Raw genomic sequence first — 11,304 nt, forward strand, 5'->3', positions numbered from 1 at the left:
GACCGTTGTCTGTTGGTCTGGAGTGCGCTCGATCACGCGTGATCCGCCAGCGCCCTCCTCGTTTGTTGACCCCGCCTTAGGACCCAGCGAGCCCGCAGCGGCCGCAATAGCAGATGACCCCTTTTTGGCCGATGAGCCAGATGATATGAACACCGACGTCACCGAGGGGACCGAGGAGGACCTCTTGGAAAATGACGACGACGATTATGACCTATTGGACCCTGCTGATGTCCTGACAGAGACGGAGCTCTCTAGTGGACTTTTTAAATATCTTAATGCCAAACTAAATAATATGGGTAAAGTCCAGGCTGACTTAGTCACGATGCTACAGAGCATCTCCACACGGTTAGATGCACTGACAGCCGCCTCGGCTAGTACTCCGACTCCTCGTGATAGACGAACTCGTGCGGCACGGGTGAGCGTAGCCTCGCCAATGGTTGCAGGAGTACAGGTCGATGCACCTGCGGGGCCGTCCATAGAGACAGCTTTGTCGTTATTGAAAGACTTAAAGCCGCCTAGTTTTGGTGGCAAGGAGAAGGAGAGAAACAAGGACTCGGTCAACATGTTTCTAGCGAAGTGGTCAGATTTGCACGCGCTGCGATAGCAGCCTAGCTGGATACAGCCCGTAGAGGCTAGCCTCTCATTAAACCGGTAAAGCGTACAAGTGGTGGATGAGTTTAACAACTCGTCCTGCCACTTGGATAGAGTTTGAAACGATGTTTCAAAAAGAGTTTTTGCCTGTCAATGAGGCGGAGAGAAGTTGGGAGTTATGGGACAAGTGCTCGATGGAGAATAAATCCCTGACTCAGTACATCTCAGACTATAGGGAGATAGTACTCAAGCTAAAGGGGATCGATGCATTCCAAACATTGCGAGGCTTTAAAAGAGGCCTCAAAGATGATTACCTTGAGTACGTAGAGCCCTTACAGCCTAAAGACTTAGCAGAGGCAATTAAGTATGCGCAGATATTTGATGACATCAAGCGCCGTAGTGCGCGTGGTGGTTCGAGCAGGGCCGAGGGTAGTGAAAAGAGGAGGTCAGGCCTTAAAAAGAAAAGGGTTCCGTAGTGATAAGCAGGGGGATAGGATGGACCAGGAAGGACAGGGTGGTCATTGATCTAAAAAACCGCGACCATCCAAGAAGAAAAGAGACAACGAAATCCAAAAGAAAGAGCAGTATATTAAAGCGCGAAAGGAAAATCGTTGCTTTAATTGCAATGATGTAGGGCACACGAAGGCTGAGTGTCCAAAGCCTAAAGCCAGCACGAGTGGCGACGAGCCCAAAAAAGATGGTAAATCCTCTAGGCAGTTGCATACAGTGTAGAGACTCCCTCCGAGTTCCGCAGAGTTCAGAGAGGTGACAGTGTGTCATTGTGATGAGCATCACGCTTGTTCAGGGACACCAGCGATGTGGGAGCCTACTGTAGGTCCGCATGACATGGTGCGCATGTATGGCACCGTAGGTGGCCGTAGAGTCACAGTTTTTATTGATGATGGAGCTAGCCACAACTTCTTGAACTACTCGTTAGTCAAGAAATTGGGGTTGACTGAGACCCGGAGTGATCATGAGTATACTGTTGGCCTAGCCAACGGATATGACAAAACGGTATGGAATACCGTAGTATTGGGGGTCCCATTATCTATGTAGGACTACAAGGCTCCGCTTGACTTTCAGGTCATGCACTTAGCCAGAGCAGACGTATATCTAGGCAGGGAGTGGCTGTATGGCTTGGGCCCTAGTCTAGCTCGGAATTACTTACATAATACGCTATGTTTTGAGCATGGAGGTAGAGTCATTACCCTGCAGGGCGACCGTATTGTCCCCGCCACACCACTTATTTCCTCCATGGAGCTGTGCACAGCGGTCCGCAGAGACCAGTTAGCAGAGGTATATGCTTGTTACCCTCTTTTAAATTCTGTTTCCGTAGATGAAACTGTAAATGTGGTTTGCGTAGACAAACAAGGAAAACAAAATAGCCTTGGACGAGACCCACTGTTTGAAAACCCTGTTTGGCATGCATGCGATTCAAACAATAAAAAATCCAAGGTGAAAGAGACATTAAAGAAAAAGTACGTAGATACTTTAATGAATTTATTAGAGGAATTTCAGGATGTTTTTCCTGATGATTTGCCAGATGGCTTACCACCATCTAGAGAAGTAGACCATGGCATCAAAGTTATGCCAGGATCAAAACCTATAAGCAAACCTGCTTATAGATTAAGCCACTCCAAGGCACAGGAGGTGGAAAAACAATTGACGGAATATTTTAACAAAGGCTTCATTCGGCCTAGTTCAAGTCCGTGGGCATCGCCTATTCTTCTGGTAAAGAAGAAAGATGGATCTATGCGGATGTGCATAGACTATAGGGCTCTTAATCAGATAACGATTAAGAACAAGTATCCGATGCCACGCATGGATGATTTGTTTGATCAACTCTATGGATTGAGATACTTCACAAAAATAGACCTGAGATCAGGATATCATTAGGCTAGAATTAAACAAGAAGATGTTGCGAAGACAGCATTTAGGACCCGTTTCGGGCATTTTGAGTTTTTGGTTATGCCATTTGGGCTAACCAATGCTCCAGCGACGTTTATGATGCTCATGGACAGCATTTTACGTCCATATCTGGAAAAATTCGTAGTAGTTTTCCTAGATGATATTCTTGTGTACAGTAAGACACAGAAAGAACACATAGAGCATTTGCGTCTAGTGTTCGAGTTGTTGTTGCGAGGGCACAAACTATTTGCAAAGAAGAGCAAATGTGAATTTTTTGGAACAGAAATTCACTACCTTGGCCATATTATATCCGCCCGATGGTACGCGGATGGAGCCAGAAAAAGTAGAGGCTATTCTTAAATGGCCAGCGCCGAAGAATCTCGAGGAACTGCAGATTTTTCTTGGCATGTCGGGGTTCTACCGACAGTATGTGAAGGACTACATGAAGATCGCAGTCCCGTTGAGACTGACCAATTACGGTCAAAAACTAAAAACGTTAGTTGGGGGGAAGCCCAACAAAAAAGCTTTGATAAGCTCAAGGTGACCGTAGTAGCTGCACCTGTTTTGACTATTGTCGATCCAAATGAGCTGTTTGTCTTGGAAATAGACGCTAGTAATGAGGCCATTGGGGCCGTACTTGGGGCCGTACTTATGCAAAGGGGACGCCCAATTGCATTTGAGAGTAAAAAGTTAGATCGTACGCACAGCGTAACTACTCGGCTTACGAGCGAGAGTTACTAGCGATAGTTCATGCACTGAAAAAGTGGAGACACTATTTATATGGTGCTACTTTTGAGGTCCGGGGACGGACCATGAAAGTTTGAAATGGCTTTCAAGTCAAAATGAACTGAAGGGTAGAAAAGCTCGGTGGGCGGAGATTCTATAGGAGTTTGACCTTCAGATACGTTACCAGAAAGGTAAGTATAACGTAGTGGCAGATGCACTTAGTCGCATGCCACAGATTAATGAACTTAGTTTCACAGTCTTCAAGAATGATTTCTTGGAGTCACTACATGGTTTATGTGAGCATGATCCATCTTTACAGAGGTTTGGCGCGCTGTACGCGTACGCACTTCTTCACAGACGCGACCACCTCCCTCATTGGCACATATTGCTAGTCCGGAGAGACTGGCCGAAGGTGCAACGGGAAGGGAAGCGAGAGTTAATCCGGAGAGACTAACCGTGTCTTCCGAGTATAGTTGGGAGCCGAGAGTTAGTCCGAAGAGACTAGCTATGTCTTCCGGGTATAGTTGGGAGCCCGAGAGCTCTGACGTAGGCCCTTCATCACCTTTGACTGCCACGGCTTCAAAGGGGAGTGATAAACTTCGTCGAGGGGAGAAATATGCTAATTACTCCATTGACGAGACGGGTACTTACTCTACAAGGGTAGAGTATGTGTACCAACTATTGGTGACTTTCGGGCCCAAATTCTTAAAGAAAGTCATGATAGTCCAAGTGCGGGTCATCTCGGGATTCAGAAGACCTATGCACTAGTAAAAAGATAGTTTTATTGGCCTAGTTTGTTTAAGGACATCCAGACTTATGTGCTGAAATGCAGTAAGTGCCAGGTCAATAAACATGAACGTCTTAAGGTTGGAGGACTACTCCATCCGCGCTGGAGATTCCTCAAGGGAAATGGGAAAGCATTTCCATGGATTTTATTACCAGTTTACCCAAGACGAGTCGAGGGAATGACTCGGTGTGGGTGGTAGTGGACAGGTCAACTAAAATGGCAAAGTTTATCGCCACGAAGAAAACTGTTAAAACACCAGAGTTGGCAAAACTCTTTATTGAACATCTCTACAAGCTATATGGCCTGCCCGCAGATATAGTGTCGGATAGAGATAGAAAGTTCAACAGTCATTTTTGGAGGGAAGTCTTCAAAAAGTTGGATACTACTCTGAGTATGAGTACGGCAGATCATTCGGAGTCTGATGGTCAAACTGAAAGAGTTAACCAAATTCTAGAGGATATGTTGCGTTCTTATGTTAGTAAGAAGCAATCTAATTGGGAAGAGTACTTGCCCTTATTGGAGTTTGCCTATAACAGCTCCAAACACTCAGCGACTGGATTTACACCATTCATGTTAATGTATGGATTCCAGCCAAGATCTCCGATGGGGCTGTAGGCCTAGAAAAGGAGAAGATTCAATCTGTCAAGGATTTCCTTGAAGATATGAATGATATGCTCAGAGCCGCATTCGTGAGAGCATTCGTAGTGCTCAGGATCGCGCTAAAACTTATGCGGATAAAGGACGTAGAAAGGTGACCTTTGCAGAAGGTGACTTTGTATTTCTCAAGGTTCCTGCGCAGTCAGAAACCATGAAAACAGGAAAGTGTGATAAACTTTCGCCGAGATATTGTGGTCCTTTTAAAATCCTTAAGAAAACTGGGGACGTAGCATATAAACTTGAGTTACCGGAGAGTTCTCAAGTCCATCCTGTCTTCCATGTCAGTAAACTGAAGAAATCAGTTCTCACGGGTTAGAGAACGAAGTTTCTCTTGAGATTTTGGTGGACTTGATAGAACCACCAAAGATACCACATGAACCTAAAAAGATTCTAGAGTATCATGACAGACAAACCCGACATAACAAGTACCAGGAGGTACTTGTTAAATGGACAGATAGGGATGAGGAGGTAGCTACCTGGGAACGCCGTAGTGCAATTTCCAAGAGGTTTCCCCAGTTTGTTTTCGAGGACAAAAACTCTTCTTAAGGGGGGGTAATGTCACGTAGGCTGTAACGCCTGTGACCGACGGCAGACCGGATGGCCAAAGACGTGGCCATCCGCCGCCGGGGGTTCAGTGGGAGAGGACACCTGTGCATAGTCATGGGCGACCAGGCTAGTGTGGATGGCAGGCCACACACTATATAGCCTGGGGGATGAGGGGCAATCCTCATTCTGCCTCTATGGCTGGGTGGTGAACCAGAGGCCGTCCCCTCCTGTGGTAGCGCCCATAGCGGTGTTACAGCGATCTAACAGTCCTTGTGCTTGTTCCTGATCCATTGATTACTGACGATCGTATTATGCTTCAGAGACCCGACGGATCTCATTTTCGTCAGAGGATGGAGATTGTAGGCAGACGTGACCAGTGTCGGATTTGTCGTCGACACGGCCACATTGCTAGAGATTGTCCCAAATCGAGGGGGCATGCTAGGAGGCAACGTGGTCCTACCCATCAGATGCCTTCTGCACTTGCCGAGACTCCAGTTGCTGCTTTGCCACAACAGACCACACATCGTTGGGTTGTGGTTAGGGATCGCAGGCACCCTCGGACCCCTGTACCTACCCCTTCACCCACACCCCTTGTGGAGCACCCTAACCCTTATGCAGCTCTTGCCTCATAGGATGTTGATCCTTCTTTGGAGGATGAGGCTTTGTAGGCACATGATCTGGATCCTTCATAGGATGATGTTGCATTACAGTTACAGGATGATTGTACCCTTGAGGATGATGTTGCGCATTTGCATTGTCATGGTACCTCTCCAATTTTGATGAGGACTAGCCTTGGCTTTTCCCCGGAGTGGGAGAGAGAGGTAAGGTTTACATCATTAGATTTTCCCTCCCTTACCTATGTGAGACATACTTTTGCCTCTAAAGGGGGTCCTTCATCGACCACGAGATCTGGTCGTTCCTACTCTAAGTTATGAGGATTGTCTCTTGGAACATTCAGGGTCTTGGGGGTTTTTTTCCACGTCGGCGGAAACAAATTGTAAAAACCCAGCTTCCTTGTGCAATCACAGGTGGACCTATGGATGTATTGCTCTTGCAAGAGCATAAACTGGATGCTAGCCAGTGTGGCAGATCAAGCAAGCTTCTTTCGGGACACACCTTTTGGTCACCAGCCCTTGGTACCAAGGGTGGTGTCTGTATCTCTGTTTCAGCTTTGATCTTGCCTTGCATCATTGGACATGGTGTCATTTGGCCTACGAGAGCGCAGTGGATCCTTCTTATGCAGGGTACTACATGCATTGGTATTCTCAACCTCTATGCTCCTAACCATAGAGGTGAGAGGACTACCTTCTGGAAATCTCTCACTACATTGATGCCTCTTGCCGACCATTGGATTATTGGTGGAGATTTTAACATGGTTGGGATGCCAATGGATAAAAGAGGTGGACATGAGGGCTTGGTGCATCCTCTTGAAAGAGCATCTTAGGAGAGGTTTATTCTCACCATTCATGGCAGAGATTGTTGGCATGAGGATGACATTTCGAGGAGACCATCCACTCTTCTTTATTCATGGTCTAACAGGAGAAGGGATGCAGGATGTATTTATGCATGGTTAGACAAATTTTATGTGGATGATTGGGTGCTTAACAGAGGGGGGCACACTTTTATTGCTATAGGCACCTCTAAATTGGATCATTGCCCAGTGGTTTTATGTATTAGAGATCCGAATTGCCATGGATCAGCACCCCATGTATGCATCCCTGATCATTTGTTTTCAGATGCAGAGCTATCACGTCGTATGCTTGATATTTGGAGATCTCATGATATCAAAGCTTGGCATCTACTCTCTATGATATTAGTGACTTTTATCACACATGTGCCTTGTCTAAGAGGCAAGAGGCCTTGGATTTAGAAAGGGCTATTAGACATAGATTGGCTACCTTACAAAAAGAGAACGAGAAACATCCTCATGCTCAATGGGTTGTAGATTCTTTATGTATTGTTAGGGCAGAACTTCATCACTCTCTTGAGCAGCGTGCGGAGTACCGTTTCCATGCCCAGGAATCCTTTTGGACACAGATGGGTGGCAGATGCAACAAACATTTCTTTGCTACTCATGGCTCATCTCATGCTAGAGATAGTGTCAGGTAGTTGTAGGATTCACATGGCACTCTTCACTCAGATCCTCTTATGGTTAGACAGATTGCCACTGATTTCTATCGTCAGCTTCTTAGTGCTGAGCCGCCGCACTCTGATTTGAGACACATGGAACAGAGGAAGGTTTGGAATGCACTGCCACATTTGATCACTGAGGAGATGTGTGCCGCTCTGGATGCCCCTTTTTCTATGCAGGAGTTCAGTCATGCTCTTCATGCCTTACCTCATGGTAAGTGTCCACGGGAGGATGGCCTCTCCCCTGTTTTTTTCATTACTTTTTTGGGATGAGATTGGGGTTGAGATCACATCAGCTCTCCAGGAGATGTGGGACATAGGTTCTATGCCTTCTTCTCTCACTAAGGGGCTTATTTATCTTATTCCAAAGAGTGGGGATAAGACATTGATTGGCCAATGGAGACCGATCACCTTACTTGTTGGGACAGCATATAAAATTCTTGCAGCTAAGGTAGTGAGCATCAGATTGCAGCCAATTTTGTAGGATGTCATTCATGATACTCAGAATGGATTCTTACACGGCAGGAGCATCTTTGATAACATTTTCTTGTTTTGGGAGGTCGTCGAATCGGCTAAAGCGAGCAATCATCCCTTAGCCATTTTGCTCTTGGATTTTGAGAAGGCCTATGATAGAGTGGATTGGGACTTCCTTGAGGGTACTCTTAGCCATATGGGCTTCTCTTAGAGAGATGGATCAAGGGAGTTTCATGCATGTATTGTGATGCCCACAGTAGAGTGCTCGCTTGTGGTGATAGAGAAGAGCGGTTTCAGATTTCTCACTCAGTACGACAGGGTTGCCCTTTAGCCCCATTATTATATATCATAGCTGTAGAGGCTATGAGCACCTTTCTCCGCTCCACATCCACTGCCCTCGGGAGGAGTATTCTAAGTAGATAGCTGCGATCCAGAAGGAACACCCACTTCGCGATCCAGAAGGAACACCCACTTCAAGGGACTCCGGATGATTCCTCACCCGTAACAAGAGGATAAGGATCTCGAGCAGGAGAGGTAAAGCAGAATATGGGAGAGTTTCTCGTAGAAGTCCACTACTTGCCTTATGCTTCATACAACCATTGAGCCTTTGGCAACAAGTGGAGTGTTTTGTGGATCTGTCCTTCCATGTAGATAGATGTTCGTGCACGCCAAGTGTCGTTACCAACCATGTGACCCTCAAGACTCTAGTCCAAAGCCAAGGATGGTTAGGATAAAGCCTAATAGAGGCGTCTTCGTGCCTCGCTCGCCCTCCTGAAGTGCAGTAGAGCAATTGGTGAAGCGTGTGTGTGTTTGAGGTAAGGTCTCATGATCGAGTCTTACTTCTAGCTCTCATCCGTAAGGACACTTCTTGGTACAAATAAAAAATCTCGCATTACAAAAAAAAAAAGAGCACTTCGCCAAGCGAGCTGCCAACCAATGTTACTACTATGGCTTAACCAATCACAAGGCCTTATGAAGAACCCAAACAAACAAAACGACAAGAGCAAGGATAAATCTAGTTTGTTTGAAGTGGGAATTTGGATGACTTGTGCTCCCTCCTTGCTCCCACGAGTCCACATCTATCCGGTTTTTGTTTCCAAAATCTCTACAGTATGCTGGTATTATAACTAAAATATATAAAAAATCATTCCTTAAAATAAGAGCTACTTAAAATCTCAATCAATTTTTCTTAATTTTTGCCAGTACAAATACAGTAGAATGTCGTTTTTTTCGAGCACTGGCCACTACTATATGCCTTGATGGAAAGAATTAAAATAGTACCAAGTTTTGGATGCCCCTTTGGCATTTAGGGAGTTTTCTTATCGTTAAGCTTTCAAACTAGCACCTTTGGACTAGGTGGATGTGATTCTAGGTCACCCTTGGTTGTTTCATCTCAAGGGGTGGTCTATTTGTTTACGTTCTCAAAGAGAAGTGGACAATATATACAGTTTGGCGAACATGTGTGTGTGATGAGCTATGGCATCCACCAAGTTGGACAAAATTGAGAGATTTTGGAACAGTATGGTCACCTTTTCAACTCACCAAGCTTACATCAAGAGCAAATTTCCTATTCTGTGCAGTGATGACTTGTTCCTAGATTGCATCTTGGTTGTAGCAAGCCCAAGAAGGAACATCGTTTGCATTTGTATAACTAGTGACTTGGTTGAACAATCCAACCAGCTTCAGCTTTCATCTCTGAAGAAGCCAAAGTTTTGTGGCAACAACCACATGATTTATATGGACCTGGTCAAAGTGGAGGCCATTGTGATCTAGCTAGTCTCGGAAAAAGTACATGAGCTTCATGGATTTTGGGGCTTGATCATGTTTCATCAATCTTCTTATAGATGATATGGAGGAGGATCATGTGGACCTTATATAAACAAAACAAAATAAACATAAAAGCTTGAAAATAAGAGAGAGATCATTGTCGACATAACATTGGCTTCAATCTCCCCTGGATGAGTGTGGCCCATTGTACCACTCCTCCATATTTATATGTATTAAAGCTTGTTTTTCAAAAAGATAACTATAAAAATAAAACTTAAGAGAATTTTCAATTTTTGAGCGCATAAGCTATTTTAAAATTATAGTAAGCTAAAAATATCAAGGATTGGGCCTACCAAAAGTATAAATACTAATGGGTATGTATAAAGGTTTGAGACCTTAGCCTTCCAAGATTTCTTATTGTGGTCCGATAAATGTTCTACCTACCGTGACTAACAAATAGTCCACCACTCAATCATTACCTATATCAATATTAGTCAGTGCACACAACTGATTATTTATCCTGACTATAGCATACCAATGCACATAGCTGATTAACCACATTAATCCTAGAAAATGATATAAATAAAAGGTGCATCCACACATAAAATATCCTTGACACATGCACCATATGTAAGTGAGTGCATAGGTGTCCCCACTTTACCATAGAGGTTATGACTAACATTCCCTCCTTTCCTTGCAATTTTTAGAAGCATATGAGGTGAAAATTTCTTTGCAATAGTTTTAGGCATGCCTAGATTATTGAAAATATCTTTATGTTTAGAATTACCCTCTTGCTTGAGAGAGAAGTCATCATCCTCTACATCTTCCTCACCATCCGTGAAATTGGTTGCTTCTTCTTCTCTGGGCAATTGGGTGCGATATGTGCTTTTTGTTGACAGTTGTAGCAAGTCACACTTCTAGGTGGTGCAAAATCTTTCTTCTTCTTTATGTTGTCGCCCTTTTTGTTGTTGTTAGCACCACGATTATCGTTGGTTAGAAACAACAACTTTAGTGTCATTGGTGTGCCTGTCAAACTTATGAAATTGAACAAATTTCTTAAGTTGTTATTATGAGAATTTTGAGATGGTTTATTCTTCCTTGGAACTCCATTATTTTTCTCATCATAATTGTAAGCCAAAGAGATTGCCGTGGATAGACAATAAGGTTGAAACATATTGATCTCCACTCTAAGAGTAAGCTTCAATCCAACAATAAATTTTTAGTTTTGGTCCTTCAATCTCACTCTTTGAATGGCTTAAATTTGGATGAGAATTTGCCAAAACTTGTCCACATATACCTGCACTATCTCTTTGTTCAAGTTTGACGAAGTATGTCCCATTGTTGACATGCTCTAGATTTATACTGAGGTGGCAAGAAATTCATTTTGATGAGTTTTTAGAACTCTTTCCAAGTTTTTGGCATTTCTCATCCTTGCTTGATTACATTCCACCATAATGATGCACTTTCGACAAAATGATTTGTAGTACACTTAATCTTATCCTTCTCAAAAAATTCTTCCCCATAAAAATAATAATCAAGATGGCTAATCCATGACAACAGTGTCTTTACATTTCTTACCATCAAAATTTTAGAATGTAAAAGCTTTACGACTAATTTTCGACTAATTTTCTTTCCTTTTTGCTGTTCTTGCTCTAGGAAAGTCTACTTGATGGTACATCGAATGTCGACTTTAGGTTTAGCACTTCAAGCTCGTTTCC

This window comes from Cibotium barometz, chromosome 18 (assembly GCF_041138505.1).
Source record: "Cibotium barometz isolate CiBa-2024 chromosome 18, ASM4113850v1, whole genome shotgun sequence".
Lineage (NCBI taxonomy): Eukaryota > Viridiplantae > Streptophyta > Polypodiopsida > Cyatheales > Cibotiaceae > Cibotium > Cibotium barometz.